The sequence below is a fragment of the Phyllostomus discolor genome, chromosome 10, assembly GCF_004126475.2.
Source record: "Phyllostomus discolor isolate MPI-MPIP mPhyDis1 chromosome 10, mPhyDis1.pri.v3, whole genome shotgun sequence".
NCBI classification, from domain to species: domain Eukaryota; kingdom Metazoa; phylum Chordata; class Mammalia; order Chiroptera; family Phyllostomidae; genus Phyllostomus; species Phyllostomus discolor.
In genome coordinates this window covers 42,797,076-42,823,096 of record NC_040912.2, presented here as the reverse complement: position 1 = coordinate 42,823,096, position 26,021 = coordinate 42,797,076, and the positions used below count along the sequence as shown (strand labels likewise).

Sequence of the window (26,021 nt, the reverse complement as noted above, 5' to 3'; positions counted from 1 at the left end):
TTAATTCCAAAACCATATAAAGACACTATAAAAAGAAAATTATAGGCCAATATTCTAATGCACATAAATGTAAAAATTCTTGACCAAATATTAGCAAACTGAATCCAGCAATAATTAAAAGATCATACACCATTACCAAGTGGAATTTACTCCTCGAATAGAAGCTTGGTTCTATATCTGCAAATCAATAAAAGTGACATACCACATAAAATAAAAGATAAAATTTCACATGATCATATAAGCAGAGGCAGAAAAAGGCATTTGATAAAATTTAGCACCTGTTTACATAAAAACTTTCAGCCAAGTTGAAATACAGGTAACATATCTCAAGATAATAAAGGCCATATATAACAAAAACCACAACCAATATATTCAATGGGCACTAAAACATTACCTTAAGATCAGAAAAACATAGGGATGTCTTGCTTTTACAACTCTTATTCAACATAGTACTGGAAGTTCTAGCCATAGTAATCAGAAGAGAAAATAAAAGACATCCAAATTGGAAAGAATGAAGTAAAACTCATGATTTGCAGATGACACAATATTCCACATAGAATGCTCCAAAGATTCCACAACAAAACCACTAGAACTGATAAATGAATTCAGTAAAGCAGCAGGATACAAAATAATATTTAGAAATCTACTGCATTTCTATATATCAGTAATAAACTATTAGAAAGGGAAGCTAAGAAAATAATCTCATAATCTCAAAATGGATTAAATATTTAAATATTAGGCTAGAAACTATAAAAATCCTAGGGGAAACATAGGCAGTAAAATCTCAGATAGTTCTCATAGCAATGTTTTTTCTGATACATATCCTTAGGCAAGGGAAACAAATGAAGAAAATAAACAAATGGGACTACATCAGATGAAAATGCTTTGGCACAGCAAAGGAAATAATCAACAAAATAAAAAGACAACCCAGGGAATAGAAGAAGATATTCACCAATGATACTTCTGATAAGGAGTTAATATCCAAAATTATGAAAAACTTATAAAAATCAACACCAAAAAAACACAATACAATTAAAAAACTGGCAAAGGACATTTCTCCAAAAAGGACATAAACATGGACAATGACATACAAAAAGGTGCTCGAAGTCACTAATCACCAGATAAATGAGAATTAAAATTACAATGAGATACTACTTCACACCTGCCACACAAATGTTGCCAAGGATGTGGAGAACAGGGAACCCTTGTGCACTGTTGGTGAGAATGCAGACTGCTGCAGCCCCTGTGGAAAGCAGTATGGAGCTACCTAAAAAAAATTTAAATATCTGGCTGGCATAGCTCAGTGGATTGAGCGTGGGCTGCGAACCAAAGTATCGCAGGATCGATTCCCAGTCAGGGTACATGCCTAGGTTGCAGGCCATGACCCCCAGCAACCGCACATTGATGTTTCTCTCTCTCTATCTCCTCCCTTCCCTCTCTAAAAATAAATAAAATCTTTAAAAAAATTTTAAATGGAACTTCATTATAACCCTGTGATTCAACTTCTGGGAATATATTCCAAGAAACCTGGAACACTAATTTGAAAGAATGTATGTATCCCTATGTTCACTGCCATGTTATATGTGAAGCAGCCCAAGTATCCACAAGTAGATGAGTGGATAAAAAGGCTGTTGTGTATTTACACAATGGAATATAAGCCATAAAAAAGAAGAAACTTATGTTCTGGGACAGCATGGATGGACCTAAAGAGCATAAGTGAAATAAATAAATAAGAGCTAATAAGTGAAATAAGCCAGTCAGAGAAAGACATACCATATGATTTCACTTATGTGGAATCTAATGAACAAAATAAACTAACAAAATACAAACACTCACACAGACATACTGACTGCTGTGAGATGAGAGGTGCTGGGGGGCTGGATGAAAAGGTGAAGGAATTAAGTTTAAAAAATCCTAAAATAAACAAAGACAAATAATACATATTTCATTGTTCCCCCGACATGCACACACAAAAGCAATGTAATTTTTGCACGGAGACTAAGATTATGGATGACAAATAATTCTACTTTACATGCCAATTGTAGTTGATTGATATTGGCTATCTAGTGTACAGTAAAGGGAAGAAATTCAGGGCCAAGTCTGGGATGGAAATATGTTCTAGAATCAATTTAAAAGTCTACTGCTGCTTTAGAATGCCATATTATTGCCATTTCTAGAAAAATGAAATCATGGGAAGAAGGGATGATGGTGTGGAAAGGATAGAAGCTTTACAGTTCAAATACCTGTTCCACTTCTTTTTTTTTAACTTTTTTTATTGTTATTGAAGTACAGTTGTCTCTACTTTCCCCCCACCCCCTACCCCAGCCATCCTCACCTCCCATCCTTGATCCGACCTGCTCTTGGTTTTGTCCATGTGTCCTTTATAGATGTTCCATAAAACCCTTTTCCCTCCCCTACTGCATATACATAAGGGGTTGGGGGAAGTTAATTAACCTTTTCCCATAACTTTTATTTTTTTCACTATAAGAATTATAACACCTGCTTTATAGTATTTTGTGAAAATTTAATAAAATAACAGGTAAATTCCACAAAACATTTTGAAGCACACACTGGGTGTCCAATAAAATGCTAGGCCACTTCTTGCATAATCTTTGATTACAACTATAATACTATTATCTCACAATTAATTGTAAATGCACAGCCCACACTATAGGCCCATGATTTATTATAACTGTACCTTTCCATATATTTGGCTCCTGATCACTTATAAGTATACAGCCCAAATTAAAGGTCCACTATTGCCTGTATTTGCACAGCTTATCCTAGAGGCTCACTGTTGATCACAACTGTATTGCCCTTTACTCTAGGTCCACCCATTGCCATTTCTGCTATTAGAACATAAGGAGAAGAAAATACAAACATCACAGTTAAATTACAGACAGATGACTTAGACAAATATGGTTCTTGTGTCAAGAACTAAAAAATTTTGCATAAGGTAGTTTGTTTTCATTGAATAGAAATGCTGACATTAACTCTTTTTTTGGAAAGTGAAAATTCTCTGTACTTTTTCCTCAGTTTCTCTGAAACCTAAAACTGCTCTAAAAACATCTATTAGTTTTATAAAAATCTATTCATAAGCTACGATAAAAATCTTTTAAAAATCCAGGTGCACCCATGCTCCACTATTCCAGTCAGGAAAACCCTGGCTTCCTTCTCTGTCATCCCTGTTTCCTGTTCTTCCTATTTATTACTCCTCATCGACTTTCTGACAGGGTTGAATGAACAATGAGTGCAATGAAAAGACAGATATTCTACCCTGGCTGGCGTAGCTCAGTGGATTGAGTGCAGGCTGCGAACCAAAGTATTGCAGGTTTGATTCCCAGTCAGGGCACATACCTGGGTTGCAGGCCACATCCCCAGTTGGGACCATGTGAGAGGCAACCATACATTGATGTTTCTCTCCTTCTCTTTCTCCCTCCCTTCCTTTCTAAAAATAAATAAATAAAATCTTTTATAAAAAAGACAGATATTCTGACTTTTCGATGATATTAATACCTATCATATTAAAAGGAGTATATAGTTCAACTATACTCACAAAATCCTAAAAGAAAGAAACAACTTGGAGAAGGTCAGTTAGGATCCAACTATTTTTTTTGCCTGTTTTATAAAGGCTAAGGCTTAAATATGCTTTCCTTATGTTACTTGATTAATTCCAAGTGAAAAGCACAAAATAGATTATTTCACAAACCCTGGATCTAAAATTTAAAGGTAATTTGCAAAATACAAGCTGGGTGTACTGAGAAAACTCATTTTGTTCTGGCTTCATTTTATACATTTTTATGTAGAACTGGCCCAATCACCCACTTAGTTAAAACAATCTGCTCTCCCAAACTTGTGTTTCCAACAAATGTGCTATTGGGTTTATGATTCCTTTAGATTCCATTTACCCGTATTATCACCAACCAAATTAAATTGTACTGCAGCTATAAGGGAACTATTATTTTTAGAAAATACATTGTCTTATCAAACCTGCATAGTTTCTTCTGGTTAGTTTACCAAAATATTTGATTGATTTTCATGTTGTAAGAAGGATCTCTTTATCAAGTATAAATGACTCTGGTATTTATCATAAACCTTTAGACTGACCCAAGGATTTTTCCTCCTCGGGGCAAAAATCTTCCACTTCTAGTAGTCAGCTAGCTAAATTTCTTCCTCCGTAGATGGAGAGTATTAGAGAGCTTGAAGAGACAACTAGGGAGGAGGAGAAGCCATGGTTTTATTTATTTACTTATTTTTATAAGTAAATGAGCCAATAAAGCTAGTCTGTTTTTTTATGATTTGTCATTGAAATCAAACAGCTGAAATTCCTTCAGAATATTACCATATGTACCCATCTATGCTGGAATGCATCTCTACACTAATCCAACTTCACTTCTTCTGTTTCTAAACTTTAAAAAAACTAACCCAAATCATGCCTCTGCTAGTGTCTAAAAAAATCTAGATCTACTTAGAAAGCAAAGTCAAAATAGTAAGCAATAAGTACTATAATTATTATTAAGCCAGTAGTTACTTGTCACATAGTCCTTGGCTAAGAAAATTTTTTACATTTTAAATTTAGTTTAATTTTGGATGGATTTGTGGCCTAAAGGCCACATCAACATCTTAAATATGTGTGCAAGCAAAGGTACTAAGAACATCTTTTGTATGTAGCCTTAACAAGGCTAGTCTTGACACTCATGGTGAGAAAGTATCTGTTTATTTGTTTGTTGTTTGTTTTTGCCAGCAGCATGACTGTCATAAGTGATATAATACAGAGTATATCCACATGGAAGGTTCTCTTTACTGCAAAGAACATCCCAATACTTCTAGGTATTCAATCTGATCATAAGGAAAAATTCTGCTAAAAATCTAATGGTAGAATTCTCTGTTCATACAATTTTCACTTTAACTAAGTAGAGCAAGGCATTCAATATTGAGTCATAAGACTTTTAGTTCAGGAAAAACAATAAAGACATCATGTGTTTATTCACACCTCTCAGTTTAGAGACAAGAAATCTCAGGTTCAAAGTCCAACAACTTTGATGATATCACAGAGCTGGCCTTAGCCAAGTGCTTGAACAAGATCCCAGAATGCTGAACACGCATCTTGTAGCAAAAGAGATTGAGTATTTTGTTTAAATACCCATACCTAAATCCAAATCACAAACAATTACATAGAGTCAATGTTTTTAAAACTTCCATATATTATACATGAATAATTATAATTATGTATAACTATATTTAAACTCTTGGTTTTTGCTCTAAATAATCAGACATTCTTCCCAGTTGTGTCAGAGACTAATTTCCCCCCACAAGCCATCCTCCTATCAGTAAAGTTCTTCAGTGCTTGAATTTCAGTAAGGTACACGATTATCCAGCTAGGGATTATATTTTCAAGACTTTGATGGCAGCTAGACATGGCTACTTTACTAAGTTCTAAGCAAATGGATATAAGTAGAAGTAATGTGTTTGGTCTATACATCACATTCTTGAAAAAGAAGTGTGCTTGCTCTTCACTCTTCACTTATTCTCTGCCACACTTCGTTTGGGCAGGAATATGGATCTGCAGCCCACGTGATAAAACACTAATTGTTGGTGAAACTACGAAACAGATGAAACATGGTCCTCAAAGAGACTGTACAACAGAGCTGCTCTTAAACACAAGACTACCTTCCTATTCCTGCACTGTGTTGTGCGAGAGGAATAAGCTATCTTTTTTAAACAACTGTGGGTCTTTTTGTTATAAAAGCTCAACTAATACCTGATAAAACCATTGGGTATTTTTTAATTCTGGCTCCTTCACTTTGAGGAAATAACAATTTATCATAAACCTTGGTAGGCAACACATCCCTATAACAGCTAATTTTCTGACCCATGCAGGCTAAAGTAGCCACCTCTTCGCACCTGTGAGTGACTGTAATAGAACATGTACAACACTTCATTGTATCTATTTGTTTATAATGAATGAGTCTGGAAACTCATAGAAGGCAGAAAGAGTACCTCACCCATCTTTGTTTCTCTAATTCTTAACATGGTATCTGACACACAGAAGGCACTCAATGTATATTGAATGAATGAATGAATGAATTTTTCATGATGAGAGAAAAATATCAACACCTGACAGTTTTATAAACTGTAATATTAATTTTGTTACCACATGGCTTAATTAAAAGTATTCCCATATATAATAAAAGAAGGGCCAAGTGTTCCTATACAAACTTGAGAAAATATGGCCTTTCCAAACAGATAAAAAAAACTGAATCATTTGTTATTTACTAGAAATCTTTTACAGTGTTTCAGATTTAGCACCTACCATGGCAGATTGAATGCTGTTATTGCCACTTTTCTTCCCAAAGTGCAAATATCCTTCAAATTATTTGTTAATTGGTTCAAATATATATATATGTATATATATTATATATATACATATATATATATATATGTACACACATACACACAATACAATCATTTTAAATGAGTTTGTCCTTCTAATTTCTGGTAGTAAAGCCTGTATCCAGTTAATGTTTAAGAAGTTAAGTAATAGACACTGATGATGTCGACAAGTTAAAAATATTGCTAGAATACACTGTTTAACTGAAAAAAAAAAACAAACTTAAAAAGTAAAACTAGTTGGTCTAAAAACAAATGAACCTGGAAATAGAAGAGAGGATAAGAGGACAAGTATTCTCGAGTGCTATTCCCAGAGCATGATTGTGTATAGTAGACCAGACAGAGGTAAGACAAGAGAAATGTCTGATATGGCAGCAAAGTCTTTGCACGACAGGCTGACCATGTTTAATCCTTGACAGCATACAAGGGAGAAAGGTTTTCTAAACTATTTCATTAAGAGAAACTCTTAGAAGCGGCCCTGCACATCTCTAGAGAGGAGGCTGGCTGGCTAAAGGCTAGCTTCTATAGTTGTCACTGCTGCGTTTGAATGGTCTTTAATTTGACCCCTAAGTGACAGTCACACCTAGGAAAAAGAATCAGTAATGCATTTGACACAGATTGCTCTCCTGTAGCTGAGTAAGAGTCACAAATAGCAAGGTGGAAGAGACAAGCTATACAAAAAAAGGGGCTTGCTCATGTCATCAAAAATCTTAAACACCCTTGGTGCCAAGTCTAAGCAGGAGGTGTCAAAGTATTAGGGCCATGAGTTATTGGAGTCCAATGTCTTCTATTCCATAAATTAACAGTCAATGTATGAATTTAAGTAGTTCCTGAGATTGGCCAAGACCCAAGTTAATTATCATCAGAAATTTACTTGTAGAAAGGAGGATCTGGTGTTTCATTTTGTCCTTCCTTTTTTGCCACTAATTCTTCTTATGCTCAGAGTGACCATACATCTTAGCTTGCCCAGGACAGTCCCAGTGCATTCAACTGGGACTTGATTCTTTATTTTATTCTCAAAATCCTTCCAGATAATAAATTATATTAGAGATCGTCTTTTAATTATATTTCCTAAATGGCTCTTGAACCTGTCCATGTTTCTTCACCTCCATTTTCTTCACATCTTCATTTTTCATGAGGACTCTTGCAGAAATCTCATATCTAGTCTTCTTCTTCTACTTTTACACATCCTCTCCAATTCATTTTAAATAATACTACAGAGTATTTTAAAAACAAATTATGACAATGCACTCTGTAAAACCCTTCCATTTTCCCATTTGAATTTAGATATATAAAGACCTGTATGACTCTGCCCTGCCTGCCCCTTTAACCCCAACTGGCACCACTGTCTCCTTTCTTTTCTGACTCTTTGGATAAATTAAACTTCTTAGCTGTCTCAGAGCTTTCACATTTGTTCCCTCGTTCTGTAACAGACTTCCTTCTCTTAGTGCCCTTTTGATCTCAGTTTAAATGCCATTTCTTCAGAGAAAGCTTCACCGATTCCCACAGATGAGGCAAAATCTGCTTGTATGGTAATAACAACAATGAACAACTCTTTATAGCAACCAGGCAGATAATTCTGTAATAAATATGTAAATATATAATATACATATTCAAAATATACATACATGCATGCAAACTATTCATTCACAGTTTATATGGTCCACTGGGTTACAAGTTTAGGAAAAGAAGGATTACATATATATTTTTATCCTCACCAAAGGACATTTTTTCATTGTACTTTGGTGAGGATAAAAAAGGACAAAGGGAGGATGGGAGGGAGAGAACTATCAACATGAGAGAAAGATCATATCTATTGGTTGCCTCTTGTATGCTCCTGGACCAGGGATGATATGCACCTGGTTCTAGGTTCAAACCCACAACTAGACATGTGCCCCGACCAGGAATCAAACCCACAAGCTTGCAGTTACAGGACGACACTCCAACCAACTGAGCCACTCCAGTCAGGGCAAAGAGGGATCATATTTAATCTTGCTTGTTACTAGGTCTCCAAAACGTAAGCTTATAATGAATATTCAACAGCTTTTTATAGAAATAATAAACAAATGGGTAGTTCTAATTTTAGGCAGCCAAATATAATCATAAATCATCTACTTATTCCTTGACTTTAAATGCCATCTTTGAATACATAAACCAATAGTTCATAATCTATATTACATTCTCTACATCTTAATTGAGCACACATTAAACTAAATTTAGCCCATCAGACATAAGATTAAGATGAAAGGTGCATATACTTTGGCACATCCAATTATTTCATGTTTATCTAAATCATGTTAAGCTCATGCAACCAACATTTCTATTAAAGTTATTTCTCATCCTTTTATTTTTTCTGATTTCTTTTCATTTTTGTAAAATAAAGAGAAATATCATAAAATATTCAACTAATTATACAAGTATAGATGTATAAAGATGCTTACACTGCTTAAAATGTTGGCAGAAGGAAAACACCATGATACAATAGCTAGAAATATCTGCCAACTGAATTACAAAAAGTTGAATTATGTATATGAAAATCAACATGCATTATCATAAAATCAATATAAAAGTGAGGACCACTTGTATTATGATTCATTTGATATTTAAGATGTGTATCTGATAGAGTGACTTCAACTACAATATAAAGAAAACTCAAACTCATTGTGGCTTGATCATTGAAAATACTTGATTATCTCATATCCCAAGAACTCTGATTGTTGGCAGTTCCAGTGTTTGTCATAGTTGCTCAAGCATCTCATTGGGAACTCAAGGTTTTTCTAATTTTTGTTCTTTTCTAGGCTTTTACCTCATCATTATAAGATGGTTGCTTTAGCTTCAGATATCAAAGCCTCCTGCAACATAGAAGGAAAGAAATAGCAGGAGAAATAGAACTTTTTTCTCTGGATTCTCTTTTTGTCCAGTAAAAAAAAATTCTTTTTCAGAAGCCACCTAGAGGACTACCTATTATGTCTCTTGACTAGAACTGGGTAACATGTCAACTCCAAAATATACCACTAAAAAGAGGGAATAAAATCATCATGACTGGTTTACAGTAATCATGATTTACCACCTGAGATGAGGAAAGGTTCACCTTCCCTGATAACAAAGGACCTTAGCCCACTATATGAAAATATGAGTCAGATCTTGGCAACACTTTCAGCCATTGAGCTCTGAGGATCAGAGTTATATCAGATTCTAATCAGATTTCTTTGAGTTAGAAAAGCAAAGTGATAATAGTGAACATAATTATGCAATTAAAATTTTCCTTCCAAAATAACTATGTTTAAAACAGAAAGAAGTAAATTAAAAACAAAAACAAATTATTAGAAACTTTCTATTTTTGAAAATATAAATATCTAGGCAGTTTCAGAGACTGAAATAATATGACATGTAAAAATAAACCTCTTTCAGAGCTTTTAATTGATGATCACAGCTAATACTAAATGGTGAAAGGTTTTATGTAGCTGTATAGCTTTCACAATCATATTACAGTTAAGGAGAACAAAAGACAAGCAAAAATATAGAGATTAATTTCATTTTCATACTCTCACTTCCACTCCATTGGAAATAATATTCTAAACCTTATATTGACAAAAGCAATGACAAAAACTACCTCAAATAACATTATCCTTTCAGTGGTATCCTGTAGTAATGTTGGCTCTGGACCAAGTACCCAGGTACTAACTAGTTTAGTTTTAATTCAGAGCAGATGGACTAGGGTTCTCAAGGTCAAATTTAGAGAGCCTTCTTGGAGAATACCTCATGGTATTCTGTAACACAGCAGATGGTGAAGATATTTTAGGGCCATTTTCTTTTTTTTTAAATGTAATCAGTATTATCTTTTTTCCATTACCATTTAGTACCCTTATATGCCCCTCCTCCCAGCAATCCCACACTGTTGTCCATGTCCATGAGTCCCTTTTCCTTTTTGTTCAAGCCCTTCACCCCCTAACTTACCCACCACCCACCATACAAGCTGTCATCCTGCTCTCCATCTATGAGTCTGTCTCCATTTTCCTTGTTAATTCAGTTTGTTCATTAGATTTCATATGTGAGTGAAATCACACAGTATTTATCTTTCTCTGATTAGCTAATTTCACTTAGCATAATATTCTTCAAGTCCGTCCATACTGTCACAAAGTGTACAAGTTTCTTCTTTTTAGGGTTATTTTCAAATGATGTCAATAAAACTTCATTTTTATCAATTGTCTAACACGGCTCCCATAAACATGAGTTTCCTCCTGAATCAAGAATTACAATAACAGAGCTTAGCAGGGTTCTTTGGAGATGTCATTATCAACAATGACACACTGAGGATTTATATTCCGGGTTCTGAGATGAATTGCAGGAGAGGAAGCAGTGAATCTCCTGAGATAAATAGGCAGATATTGATAAATGATGTTATAATGCATATCCTGTTTTCCTGTGTAAGAGGAATTAATTTCTACCTTCTGGTGTAGTAGACTTTTAAATTGGTGTTTCTTTCTGGGATACAAACACAATGTAATTCTTCTTTTTGACCCCTTGAGAAACGAAGTATATTGTACTTACTATAGATGTCCACTAAGTAGTACTTCTTTTCTTCCTTTTTTGGTATAACTTTTGTTTTTATTTTCAAGGTAAAATATTGTGATAAACATATTGGACAATGTCAGATATCTATTCCTCCCACTTTGATTTTCTCTGGGAAAATTAACTTATTCCTATTGCTTAAAATTGTATTGAAAAGATAATTCTTACTGCATTCCACTTTCAAAGTGGACAATGAAAAAGTCTTACTTTCATTCATTACTTTTTCTAACGTGTCATGGCCTGGAAATTAGCATCAATTAGGATAATAATACCTGTTATCCTGGGGTTTTAATCTTGGGTGATACAAGGATGAGAGGAAGTAGAGAATTCAGTTATCACAGCAGCAGAGGCAGCAGAAGTGATGCTGTACTAATTAAGACTGTCTCTTCTACTCTGGTTCCTATTTCCCAGGTCCCCTCCAATTCTTGGTTCTGGACCAATCTCAAGCCAGCTTTCATTTTTCTAACACATTCTTTTTTGCTTAACTAGATTTGGTTTCTATTATTTGTAGCAAAAAAAGTTTAAAATAGAGAGAGGCAAAATTAGATAATAGAAATACTATTTTGTAAACTCTTTTGCATTAATATCTTGAGCATTTTACATGATCAATAAAAATAATATTACATATAAGCTTTAATGGTTGCCTAGCATATCTTTGTATGGATAGACTATACTAGAATCTATTTAATCAGTACAGGATATTTAGATTTTTTTAAATTAAAAATCATTATAAATAACCCTCTGATTAGCATCTTATGTAAATATTATACACAGGTTTCTTCTTTTGAAAATCTTTTTTAAGCAAGTTGTAATCTTTTTTTAAAAAAAGATTTTATTTATTTATTTTAGAGAGATGGGGAAGGGAGGGAGAAAGAGAGGGAGTAAAACAGCAATGTATGGTTGCCTCTAGCACACTCCATACTGCAGATATGGCCTGCAACCCAGGCATATGACCTGACTGGGAATCAAATCAGTGATGCTTTGGTTCGCAGGACTGTGCTCAATCCACTGAGCTCTACCAGCCAGAGCTATACACAGTTTTGATATTTTTACTTTGTAATAAATTTCCAAATGTGAAATTTTGGAGACAAAAATAAAGAAAACTTTGAAGTTTTTCCTTTTTTTTTTAATCCTCACCCAAGGACACTTTTTCATTGCCTTTAGAGAGAAAGGGACAGAGAGAGAGAGAGAGAGAGAGAGAGAGAGAGAGAGAGAGAGAGAGAGAGAGAGAGAGAGAGAGACTTTAATTGGTTGCTTCCCACATGCATGGACTGGGTATTGCATGCACCTGGACCGGGAATGGTACCTGCAATACAGGCATTGGCGCTGACCAGGAATCAAACTGCAGCCCTTTGATCATGGGACAACACTCCAACCAACTGAGCCACACTGGCCAGGGCACAATTTTGAAGCTTTGAATTATGCAAACATTTATCCTTTACAGGGAAGGTTGCACCTATTTACCATTCTATTAGCAATACAGAAAGTTGTCCGTTCTGATAAAGCCTTATTCATTATTTCTGTTAAAAGATGGTGGATAGGAGGCTATAAAGCTACTCAACTTTACTTGTCCAAATGCACAATTTATGAAGCAACCAGTCTTTGATGGAGAGCCCCATTTAACAAAGGGGAAGAGTTACAATAGAACTCAATGTACGCCTCATACTATTTAAGAGTTTTCTATAGCCTTCTTAATACAACTGAACACAAACCAATTTCATTCATGGTTTTTAATGAATGGATCCTGCCAAAGCCTTCCTAGTGACTTAGAAGGAGACAGAGACAGAATCAAAGAAAACCCAGTCAGCTTTCATTATAGCTACTCCTCATAGCTGACTCATACATTTAATGCTTGAAAATGAAAGAATTTTATATCTATCGGAGGTATATTTACACATAAGGTACTATTAAAATCCATGATAAAGTTGGGATTTCATAAAAAGCCTGAAAAATACAATGTGTAGTCTTGGCCCACATGTATTTCTAGATTGTTTTATAAAAATCACATGGCATCTTCCTGAATCAACTGGCCTTTATTTTAACTCATGTTACAATGGATGCTCTGACACAATGAATGAGGCCATCTAGGTACATCTATACTCAAGCACTAATATCTTGGTAATTAGAGGCCAATCAGAGCCATGTTAGTAACTTAGCTGCTGTGTGCTGAGGAAATGTACCCATAAACACAATTTTTGAATTTTTGTATTTTTCATGGCTAAACAAACACATTAACCCACGTGTATGTATGTGCATGTGTGAGTGCGGATATATGTGTGTGGGCATATGGGAGTGTGTATAATCCGAATAAATCCAAGGGCCTTGAGTGGCCAAGATTCAGTGAGGTGTTAAATTCAAAGATTCACAGTTCATGCAGGGAAAAAATAATTACAATACTCAAATTCTTAATTCAATCTCTCACAGATAAATGCATTTTAATGCACAGCAAGTATCTTGAGAATTCTTTTCTCCCCGGCCCTGATTTTCTTAATATAGCAGCTGTTCCCTGAATCATTTGTTACAATCTCAATTCCCAGTTGTCCCAAATTCAGCCTGTGTCTTTTTTTATTTTTTTGCTTTCTTCCCACTGCCTCAACTTTCAGCTGATTATAATGTAGAATCATTTAGTGTCTCATTTCTTAAGTACCTTTGCTTAAAATACTATCTGATTAAATATAACAAACATGCAACCAATTGCCAACACTTGGTAGGCAGCTAGAAGCTGAGGAAAGTAGGGGACTACTGTGATAATTCAAATGTTAATTGGTTTATATTTAATTATATATTAATAATGCTGTCCTTGATATATTCATATACAATTCATGACACAAAGACCTCACAAGGAGAAACCCCGGAATGAAGCAAATGGTTGAAGTACTCACACATTTACATATGAAGTTAAAAATGTGATTATCAACTCAATTGTCATAGATGCAAATGTTCTGAAAAAGCCTTAAAACTATTCTAGTGACATAGTGTAACTATGACACGTGGAAGGGTTTTTTGGCTATGAATTTAGATTGCTTTATTTCTAAAGCCACTATCTGTACTGTAAAGAACACACAAATGAATACTTGTTGTTTTTTTTTTAAAGAGCAACCTCCTAAGTATAAAGAATTTCATGATATATTATTGGTACCTAAAACTTTCATCTTTTCCTGTAAAAATAGTGAGGCACTTGTATAATTATGTGTTGGAAGGAGAAGGGGGTAAAAGATTGTCAGCACTAATGATTTGTCAGCAGAGCTCATCTTTTTACAATTTAATGTTAGCTGTAGACTGAGGTCTCGGCATCTGGGCATCCTTTTATTTTTCTCACAATTACTTACCTGTTTGCTGCTCCATATGTGCACAGTAACCCTTCCTTAATGCTCATTTTTATTATATGAAACATTCGTTTAGATGCATATGCTGAATTAATGGTTTTATACATTCCAAATTTACATTGATATCATAAATAGGCTCAACATTAATGAAATTCATTTTCCTGACAATCCAAAATATGCAATCAATGAGAAAACACTTCTCTAGGGAGCAATAAAACTGAACATAATTAAAGAATGTTAGCTAGGCAGCTTGCTGTGTCTTTGAACAAGGGTCAATAAATTATGTATATTCTGTGTTTCCAGTTGTTGGCCTCAGTAGCTGCCTAACAACCAGGTAAAATAAATAATTGCTTACTCCTACTCACACCTATAATAATGTCTGCTAGAAATTGTGTTTTGGAGAAGAGTTGGTAAAGAGTTGACAAATGTATTGCAAAACAACTATTACATAAAACAGGTACAGAGCACTATGGAGTCATTTCTTTCTACTCTACCTTCACCCTCAGTAACTAACCCACCGGAGGTCCTTTTAATTTTTCCCAAATATTTTTGAAATCCGTTGACTTATCTCCCTGTCCTAACACCCCAATCCAGGCTGTGTAATCTGCTGTTGGTTTCTACAGTACTCTCCTCCACATTCACACTCTCTCCACCACAATCTATTATATGCAGCAGCCAAAGAAAATTTTCAAAACCACATCTGATCCTGTCCCCCACCCCTCACACCCCCAGACCTGCAACTGCTATATGTCTTCCCTTTGTTCTTAGGATAAAAACCTATTTAACCCAGCCTCACAGCTGGGGCTCCTGCCTACTGTCTCACCTCACCTTAAATGCCCCTTTTCAATAGTGTGCACAAGGGCCTTCTCATGAAACAATCTTCTAGCCTTAGGATTGAGCCACCATCCTGAGACACTCTTACCCCTTCTCCATCCTCATTTAATCTGATTAATATCTATTTATCTTGATAATTTCAGTTCAAAGTACATTATGTAATAGATGAAGCCAAGAAATGCTAGAAAAGATCATATTCCTTACTTAAAAACTTCCCTAACAGTAATTTAATTTGATCACTGTGCAGTTTTTATTTACATTTTCAATATTTTAAATACTCAGTTATTGCCTGTTCCCTCAGCCAAATCATAAATTCCACAAACAAGAACAATATCTGTATCACTTACCGTTGTATCATCATTGGCATTTGCATTGCCATTGTAGCCATTCAGTTAATACTTGTTGAATAATTGAAAAAAATATAAGATTAGGAAGGATAACATTAGTTGAAATGTGGGGTTCATTTATAAAGAAAAAATATTGAAAATCTTTTTTAACTAAAAATTGTCTTGTGTACTAACTGTTAAAAATAGGTAAGTTCATAATGCAATGAACAAATATGTGCAAAATAAGAGTATTTTAGGATGCTGTGTCTTCTTCTTCTGCCACTCCAACACCCAAAACCAAGAAGGACACATGCTGATGTAGCTCATATCAGAGCTTTTTCCATGTGGGAATACATTACATTATGAAAGGAAAAAGAAAATTTCCAGAATAGATACTTCATAAAATTGTGAAATATCTATCAAGATACTTCAATAATTTTCTACTTAAAACACTGAAACTGAAATGAAACTTGACTCCTCAGATGTAATAGTATTCTAGAAGTTTATCTTAATTCTTTAAGGGTTTCAAAACAATTGATAATATGAGCCACAACTACTGCATTGCATGGTATTAAGATTTGTTGCTTTTCTTTCTGAAATCACCTTGCTTTTGTTTTATTCAATGTATACACTATTTCTCCTGGAAGTACTTGAGGTTTATTGAGAAGCCAGTATTATTATTAATGCTTGCCAATGTCAAACTATAGAATAACTTGATGCAATCACAGCATGATGTTCATTAGGGTTTCATCACAACTGTGAAAGTCCCTTCTCCATTGAGCAGGCTTCATGAATATCCACATTCCTTGGATAATTAAGAGCACTAACATTTTCATTTATTTTGTATAATAGTGTTCTTATGACAAATTTGTATACCATAAAATTAACTATTTTAAAATATATAATTCATTGGTTTTTCTAGGATATTTAAGAATTTGTTCAATCATCACTACTCTCTAAGCCCAGGATATTTCCATCATCTCAACACAATCCATACTCACTAATAGTTAATTCTCACCAGCACCCCACCTCTGGCAACCTCAAATTTACTTTCTGTCTTTATGGACTTGTCTATCCTGTACATTTTATATAGATGTAATCATACAGTGTGTGGTCTTTGCATAGTGTTTTCAAGCTTCATCTATGTTGTTGCATGCATCTGTACTTTATTTCATTTCATGACTAAATAAATACAGCATGAGTTGTTTCTACTTTTTGACTATTATGTATAATGTTATGAATATTTATATACAAACTTGTCTGTATATATACATTTTCATTCTCTTGGTTATATATCTAAGAGTGGAATTACTGGGTCATAATCTTTATGTTTAATTTTTTTGAAGAATTGCCAAACTGCCCCCAAAGTGGCCGCACTATTTTACATTTCCATTAGCTACATTCCAGTCTCTCCACATCCTTGTCAAGAGTTGTTATTGCCCATCTTTTTGATAATCACCATACTAGTGAGAATGATCAAAACCCATTGGGGTTTTGATTTACATTTCCTTAATGACTAGTGAGGTTGAAAATTTTTGCATGTGCTTTTGGATGTTTGTATATCTTCTTTGAAAAAATGCCTATCTAGATTTTGTCCATTTGCTAATTTTGCCTTTCTTTTATTAATGAGTTATAAGAGTTCTTTAAATAATTTGGACACAAGGCCCTTATCAGATATATTTTACAATATTTTTCTTTTGTTGTGTGGATCATGTGTTCACCTTTTTTATTGTTTTAATGGCTTGAGGAAGAGATCCAACTTCACTTTTCTGCACATGAATGAACCAGCACCATTTATTGAGAAGATTATTATTTCTCCATTAAATTATCCTGGCATCTTTGTCAAAAATTAATTGACCATAAATGTATAAGTTCATTTCTGGACTCCAAGTTATATTCCATTGGTCTCTATGTCTATCCTTATGACATTACCACACTCTTTCGAGATTGAGAAGTGTGAGCTTTGGTATTTTGTTCTTTTTCAGAATTGTTGAGGATATTTGAGCTCCCTTGAAATGACGTATGCATTTTAGGACAGCTTTTCCATTTCTGCACAGAGATCTTGATAGAGATTGTACTGAATTTGTAGGTCACTTTGGGAGGAATTGCCATCCTAATATTGTCTTCTAATCCATGACTTCTTTAATTTTTTTAGTAATTTTTGTACTTTTCAGTGTTTAAGTCTTGCACCTCTTGGTTAAATTTATTCTGGGAAGAGAGAGAAAAAATGGCAGAGCATGAAGACCCTGGGCTCACCACCTCCCAATGAAAAACCAAAACTACAACTACATATAGAGTGCTTATCTTTAAGAACTATGTGAATATAGCAGAGCAGATTTTCTACAACTGAGGATATGAAGAAAATGGCTGAGAAGGCTAAAAAGGGTAGAGGCGTGATCTAGTCAGGGCCTACATTCCAGCTTCACAAACAGGAGGGATATCACTACCACATAAGTCCCCATTGCCCCTGAAGAGCCAAGGGTTCAAGACCTATATCAGATTTTCTTGCCAGGGAAATCTACACTGGAAAAAGAAGCCCCCACAACATCTGGTTTTGAGCTGAAAGGCTATAGGAAATTGAAACATCACCCTTAAAGGACCTATAAACAAACATACTCATTCTGAGTCCTAGTACAGGGGCAGCAGTTTGAAGATGTCTGAGTCATATGTAAAGATTCACTGACTAATTTTAGGGCAGTGTTGGAGAGGCAGCTGGAACTCTCCAAAGACAGAAGTATTTTTCCTTTGTTTTGTTTTACTCACCTTCTACCACACTGGGTGGTTGCTGGGTGGTGCCAGTTTGGAACACAAAGAGATCCACAACATGACACATCAAAATTAAAATATCAAAAGTTTAGGGGAAGAGAGAATATTAAAAGCTGTAAGAAAAAAACAACCCCTATGAGAATATAAACTGATTTTTATTAGAAACTTTGCAATCTAGAAGGGTGTGGCATGATATATTCAAAGTGATACATGAGAAAAACTTACTACCAGGAATCCTCTACTTGTCAAGATTATCATTAAGACTTGAAGGTGAAATAAAGTTTCTGTATCATATGATTTCACTTATATGTGGAATCTAAAGAGCAAAATAAAACAATAAACAAATTGAAACAGACTCAGATACAGAGATCAGACTGATAGTTGCCAGAGAGGAGAGGGGGTTGGAGAGATGGGTGAAAAGGGGGAAGGGATTTAGAAGTACAAGTTGGTAGGCACAAAATAGTCACAGGGAGGTAAAGTACAGCATAAGACATATAGCCAATGATATTGTAATACCTATGTATGGTGCCAGGTGGGCACTTAAAATATCAAGGGAACCAGTTTACAGATGACAGGTGGTTACTCGGCTTATCATGGTGATCACTTTATTAGGTAACAAATGTTGAATATGTTGTATATTTGAAATTCGTATAATATTTTGTGTTAACTATCCTATAATAAAATTTATTCTTAATCATTGATTATATTGATACTATTATACATGTAATTGTTTTCTTAATTAACTTTTTGGATTGTTCAATAGTTGTCTGTAGAAATTCAATTATTTTCTGTATATTAATTAATATTCTACAAACTTGCTGAATTTATTTATTACTTCTAATAACTTTTTTGTATTTTTTAAAATATATAGGATTTTAAATATACAATTTAATGTCATCTGCAGGTAGATTTACTGCTTTTTTTGCAACCTAAGTGCCTTTCATTTTCTGTTTTTGCCTAATTTCCTTGCCTAGAATCTTCAGTACAATGTAGAATAGAGATGGTGCAAATGTACATACTTCTCTTGTTCTTGATTTTAGGGAAAAGTATTAGTCTTCCACCAACAAGTATGATGTTATGTGTGGGTATTTTTAGGTAGACTTTGTTAAGTTTGGGAAGTTTCCTTCTTTTTCTAGTTTCTTGATTGTTGTAATATTATTATGTATTGTTTTTATGCAACAATTTTTATATAGCTATTGAGATTATCATGTTGTTTTTGCCCTTCTTAATACAGGAGATTACATTGATTTGGCTGAGTTTCCTAGATAAGTAAACCTTACATTCTTGAGATAAATCTCACCTGGTCATCATATGCAAGTCTTTTTATATGTTTTTTTTATTAAGTTTGCTAGTATTTGTTGTTGAGATTTTTGGCATCTATATATTCATAAAGGGAATTATTCTTCAATTTTCTTTAAGAAAAATTATGATGCCTTTGGTTAATGTACCAGATTAACAACTTCATGGAATTACTTGGAAAGTCTTCCCTCGTTTTCTAATTTTTGAAAGACTTTGTGAAAGATTGGTGTTAATTCTTCTTTAAATTTTTGGTAAATACACTACTGGAAACATCTAGGCTTGCAATTTTTTTTAGTATAAATATTTTTTCATTACTAATTCAATCTCTATCTGTTAGAGGTCTATTCTGACTTATTTGTTCTTGAGTTAGTTTGAGAAGCTTTGGCTTTCTAAAAATTTGTCCATTTTATCTAGCTTATCTACTTTTTTGGCATGCATTTGTCCTTCTGCTTATAATCCTTTTAATTTTGTAAGGTAGTTAGTGATGTCTCTTTTGTAAGTCATGATTTTTAGTAATTTGTGTCTTCTATGATGTTTTCTTAGTTAACCAAGCTAAAGGTTTATCAAATTTGTTGATTTTTTTCAAAAAACCAACTTTTAGTTTGCTTGATTTTGTTATTTTTCCTATTCTCTATTTCACTTATTTCCACACTAATCCTTATTATTTGCTTCCTTCTGATTGTTTCCAATTCAATTTGCTTTTCTTTTTCTAGTCATAAAGTGGAAGATTAGGATATTAATTTAAAGTCTATCTTATTTTGCAAATGCATTTATAGTTATAAATGTCAATATTATCTAATATCCTTTCTCATTTCTTTTTTATCTCATTGGTTATATAAAATAAAAAAGTCTACCATGTCATTGTGAATTTCTCAAGTTGCCCTTTAATAATCATTTCAAATTTTATTACACTGTGGTCAGAGAATATATTTTATATGACTTAATTTTTAAAATAAAGACTTCTTTATAGCCTAACACGTGGTCTACCAGAAGTTGTTCAATGTGCCTTCAGAAGAATATATATCCTAGTGTTGTGTTGAGTGTTTAGGGAAGTCTGATAGGTCTAATTGGTTTGTTATATTACTTAAGTATCTATTATTGAAAGTGGGCATTTAAGTCTTAAATTATTATTATTAAATTGTTATTTTATTCTTTTGTTTTAATTTCTTCTTTATTTTTGAAGAATAGTTTTACTGAATTTAGAATTCATAACAGTCATTTTCATTCAGCATTTTGAGTATTTCATCTCACTACCTTGGCCTCCATGATTTTTGATGAGACTCATGTGTTGATCTTACTAAGGACCCCATGTATGTGATGAAGTTGGTTGAGGTTCTTGTACAGCCATATCAGTATTTTTCATCAAATTTGGAAATTTTTCAGCTATTATTTCTTCAAATTTTCTGTCTATTTTTCTCTTGTTTTAGAACTCTTCTTATGGATATGTTAATATATTTGGCATTTTTTTTAGATTCTCTAAAGTTTCTTCATTTTTTTCTTCATTTTTTTTTCTCTGTTGCTTATCCTGCATAATCTCAATGAGACTGTCTTCAACTTGACTGATTCTTTATTCTGTCAGTTCAAATCCATTGTTGAACTTCTTTAGTAAATTTATTATTTTGGTTAATATACTTTTCAATTCTAAAATTTCTATTAGTTTGTTCTATAAACCATATTTTTATCACACTTCCCTTTTTCTTGAGACATTGTTCTCATACTTTCCTTTAATTTTTTTTATAGTTTTAAATATTTATTAATCAGTATAAACCCCAACAGAATATATCAATATGATTTCATGCATTTGGAGGGGAAATATTTCCTGGTTAAGTGGAAAATTGTGCAGATGTTTTCTGGAATACCTTCATTCTAAGAAGCTTTATAGTGAAACATCTCATTTAGAAGTCTGGACCTTTTCTTCAGTTTGCTGAAATCTACATTCACTAAGTGGAACTTATTCATTGGGACCCAGCTTAGTCTAGGGTTCTGGGTTATTTTTTTTGTCCCAGGAGACATCTGGATTGAACAATGCCAGGCATATGACATATGGCACTGATCCAGTACCTCTGGACCCAATTAATGCAAAGAGGGGAATCAAGCTTGGATGCTTCTTGGCTTGCCTGATGCTATGATGGAGCATGGTTGTGGCAGAGGGCCCAGAAGCAGAGAACAAATACTCCTTTAATTCTTTAGACATTGTTTCCTTTAATTATTTGTATGATAGTGAATATAAAGTCCAAACCAATATCTAGGATTCCTCAAAAAGAGGTTTTATTGACTGCTCCCCCCTGTATATAGACCACATTTTTCTATTTCTTTGCATGCTTTATATATTATTGTAAAAAACTGGAGATTTTAAATAACATAAAGGGAAATTTGATTCCTTTGTCCAGGGTCGACTTTTGTTGCTGTGTTGTTATTGTTGTTGGATTATTTTGGCTCCCTGGACAAATTCTTTAAAATTTTTAAATCTGTAATCCTAGTTCTTTGTAGTTAGTTAAGTCACTGCTTCATTAACTTAATGGTCAATTAATGATTTGACAGAGATGTACTTAAATTCTTTGAACCAATCAGTTCTCAGCCTTTGCTAAAGGCCTGTTTGTGTATTTTACAGCACATCTTCAATGGCAGAGGGTTTACAACTGTGTCTTAGCCTTCACTTCAGACTCACATAGAGCTTAAAGTTCAACCACAGATGAGAGCGTAAGACCTTTTCATATCTTTCCTAGATATGTGAACAGTCCTGTCCATGCATGTTGCTTTCTGGATTCCCAAAAATATGTTTCCAAAGCCTCCTATGGATCCCATTCCACATTGTTTCCTTTTAGGGTTCTTGACCATCCTCTCATTATCCCTGTATGCTAATGCCACCTCAGGCAGCAGTATCAATAAACAATTGCTACTATTTTTTTCCAACAAATATCCTGAGGATGAGGCAGAGAGTGTTCTGAGTTAGGTCAAATAAAGGAAAATCCTGACAATGAAACTTCTCAGCAGTCAGTTAGGGCAAAATAAAGATTTCTGAGGCTTTTGGAAAATTCTAAGCCCATTTTGCCCCCTAAGGTACCAGTTTTCACAGCTACCGCAGTTAAGAGCCTATTGGTTTTCAAACCTACCATGTAGAGCTAAGGAGAGGAATGCGGGGTTAGGGGATATTAAAATATCACAAAGCTCCCTGTTGTTAAATGAAATTCAGCCAGTTTTCCTATATACTGTTATGCAGACTGCTGTAAGCCTTCTGTTAGTTCCTAGAGTACTAAAAAAGTTGATTTGGACATTATTTGAAAGTTGTCATGATGCTTCATGGAGGTGTGGATTTTCAAAGATCCTCATTCTGTCATGCTGCAAATGATCTGCTTTTCTTTTGTTTCTTAAGTTTATCTTTATTTTAGTGAGCATAATTGAAAGATGTTCCCAGCTTAAAGTACTGAGAATTAAAATGTTTTATCAACATGTGGAAAGTTTTTAAACATTTTATTAAATAGGTCAAAGTATGCATTTGTAAATATAGAATATACTCCATTATTGAGTTTATGTAGCTGCTGCTGGTAGTTAAGGAAGAGTCTGACATTTTCTAAAAGGTATAAACATTTCAGTACTCATTTGCTTAGTTCAGCTCTACCATTATGTAAATATAAATAATTTATTTGGGCATTTTATAAGTATTTGGGGTCTAGTTACTGGAAATAAAAAGATGTAATTTACTTCTTTGTCATACAAAAGATTAATTTAAAGCAACCAAATATAGCCTACCCAACTCTTCTATAAATAAAAAAAAAGAAAAAAACTGACTTGATTTCAAGGAATCCATGAATTCAGGATAGTTTCCCCAAATAAAAAAAATAGTTCAATAGATTTATCTTCTGAGAATTTCAACAAATATTCAGGAGTATTTTGCATTCAAATCAAAGACACTCATTTTAGAGTCAAGCTCTGTGATATTTTTGGAAGTAAAACAGAGCAAGGTTGCTCTCCCTCTGTCTGAATAGATAGTTATGGGTTTATTTGTGTGGATCAATCCATGAAAGAATGAGATCTTTTAAAGATTTCTTAAATTATTTTTATAGTCATTTACTGTTAACATAGATTTAATACTATACATTTCAAAGTTATGCAATGTTTAAACAAGGTTTCTATAATGAATACAAAGTTATAAATGTAAGGTTATAAAGTGTTAAATGTTTAACCAAGGCTTTAAAAATAAATCAGTGTTGAATTTAATAGATATTCATGTATACTATCAGTGATTAAAACTGGAAGATTTCACCTCCAATGATAAATTATATTTTCTTCTTTTAAGAAAACCATGTTCATTGAATTTCATTTATAGCAATAGAAATTCATAGCTGAATTTTTTTCTTGTTTACTCTGATTCAGTTTTTTTCAATTATGAATAAGCAAAAATTGATTACCTAATAGCATGGAAAATACTTACGGCCATATATCATTTTCTGTTATTAATAATGGATAACTCTACCCTTCATATTACTTTTCTAGATTCATTTCCTCTTTCTTATCTGCATTTTGCTTGATTTTACCAAAATGCTTTCCCAAAAATGTATTCTACCTTGTTTGTAAGTGGAAATAGTAGTTGTAACTCTTCTCTTAGACAATTTAAGAAACAAATCCTGAAAACTATCATTTAACTGGTTTACAAGGTAACAATTCCTTGAATGACGGCATATGACACAATTTTAGGTGACTCGTTCACCTAAAAGCTGTACAGATTTTACAGATACCAGCAAAGAGGCAAATCTGAATCTAAAGCTCATGAGGTGTGCATACAAAAATGAATAAATTAAATACATGAGATCTAACTTTAAAATCAGTTGAGGTTAGATAGATAGAAATGCCTTGCTTGGGTTTCCAAACCTCTTGTTACAGAAATAAAAAAAACTTTATTTTCTATTTGAGAAAGAATTCAAACCTACATAGTAAGTCATATCCATGGTATTTGTTGACCACATCAAAATCCTACTGAAGGTGAATTCTGACACTCTTTTAAACTTCGGTGGAATTTCATTCTCATACTAGCTGTGACCGCTTCCTAGATTTATCACACACTATGCTCATGATAGTGTACAACTCAGCACCTATTCTGTCTTTTTCACTGCAACTCTGGTATTAAGATTCTTAAGAGAATTTTTCCTCTTGTAAAACCTTAAATCTTCCTTTTTCATTATACTTTAGCACTTTGAAGTTTAACAGAGATTACCTTTTATTATCTCCTTTTCCTAGACTGTCTTATTCAGCATTTATGCACAGTATATTTGTTAGCTCTTATCCGTGGTTCTCAGAGTGCTCAGTGACTTTCAGTGTTGGCTATATTGTCTCTCAAGTTCCTCATCACTGAAGATAAGTCATCTTGAAGCTTGTTATTCTCCCACCTCATCAACAAAAACAAGAAAGTCTTCCCTTCAAAGAAATCTTACATCTCAGTAGTCTACAAAATGTCCTACCAACCATAATTATTCTTTCAGAGAAATATTTCTGATGTAACCATAATCCATTTAAAAGAGAATATTTGTATTACAAGATTTCAACTACTGTCAATTATTTCTAAGGCCAAATAAACTGAACAAAAGGGAACATATAGTGTTATTAATATCATGTAGAATTAATGTATTATTTTAAAATTGTAAAGACAAAAATTAGCCTTTAAAATATTGGGCTTAGAAGATTACAGATAGCAGAACATTATGCTTTAAATACTATTCTATATCTCTGTCTTCAAAGAAGTTGGGCCCAAGGAGGAACACACCCAGGCACATCATAATTACATTACCCAAGATTAAAGATAAGGAGAGAATCATAAAAGCAGCAAAAGAAAAGGACACAATTACCTACAAAGGAGTTCCCATAAGACTGTCAGCTGTTTTCTCAAAAGAGACCTTATGGGCAAGAAGGGGCTGGAAAGAAGTATTCCAAGTCATGAAAGGCAAAAACCTACATCCAAGATTGCTCTATCCAGCAAAGCTTTCATTTAAAATGGAAGGGCAGATAAAGTGCTTCCCAGACAAGGTCAAGTTAAAGGAGTTCATCATAACCAAGCCCTTATAATACGAAATGTTAAAGGGATTTATCTAAGAAAAAGAAGATAAAAAATATGAACACTAAAATGACAGTAAACTCAGAATCATTAACAACCACACCTAAAACAAAAATGAAAACAAAAACAATCTAAGCAAACAACTAAAACAGGAACAGAAACACAGAAATGGAAATCACATGGAGGGTTATCAAAAGGGGAGTGGGAGGGGAAGAGAGGTGGAAAAGGTACAGAGAATAAGTAGCATAGATGGTAGGTAGAAAATAGACAGGGGGAGGATAAGAGCAGTATAGGAAATGTAGAAGCCAAAGAACTTATATGTACTACCCATGGACATGAACTAAAGGCGGGGAATGTGGGAAGGGGTGTGCAGGACGGAGGGTAATGAAGGGAGGAAAATGAAACGACTGTAATAGCATAATCAATAAAATATATTTTAAAAAGAAAAAAATGGATTTTAAT

General features: G+C 33.7%; 1 protein-coding gene and 1 pseudogene across 3 annotated transcripts in view; both read right to left on the bottom strand.

Annotated features, from left to right (window-relative positions):
* Nucleotides 1–26,021, bottom strand: part of MAGI2 (membrane associated guanylate kinase, WW and PDZ domain containing 2) — a 1,408,091-nt gene that overhangs the window by 1,048,790 nt on the left and 333,280 nt on the right. The window lies entirely within an intron of this gene.
* Nucleotides 20,435–21,678, bottom strand: LOC118497088 (annotated as a pseudogene).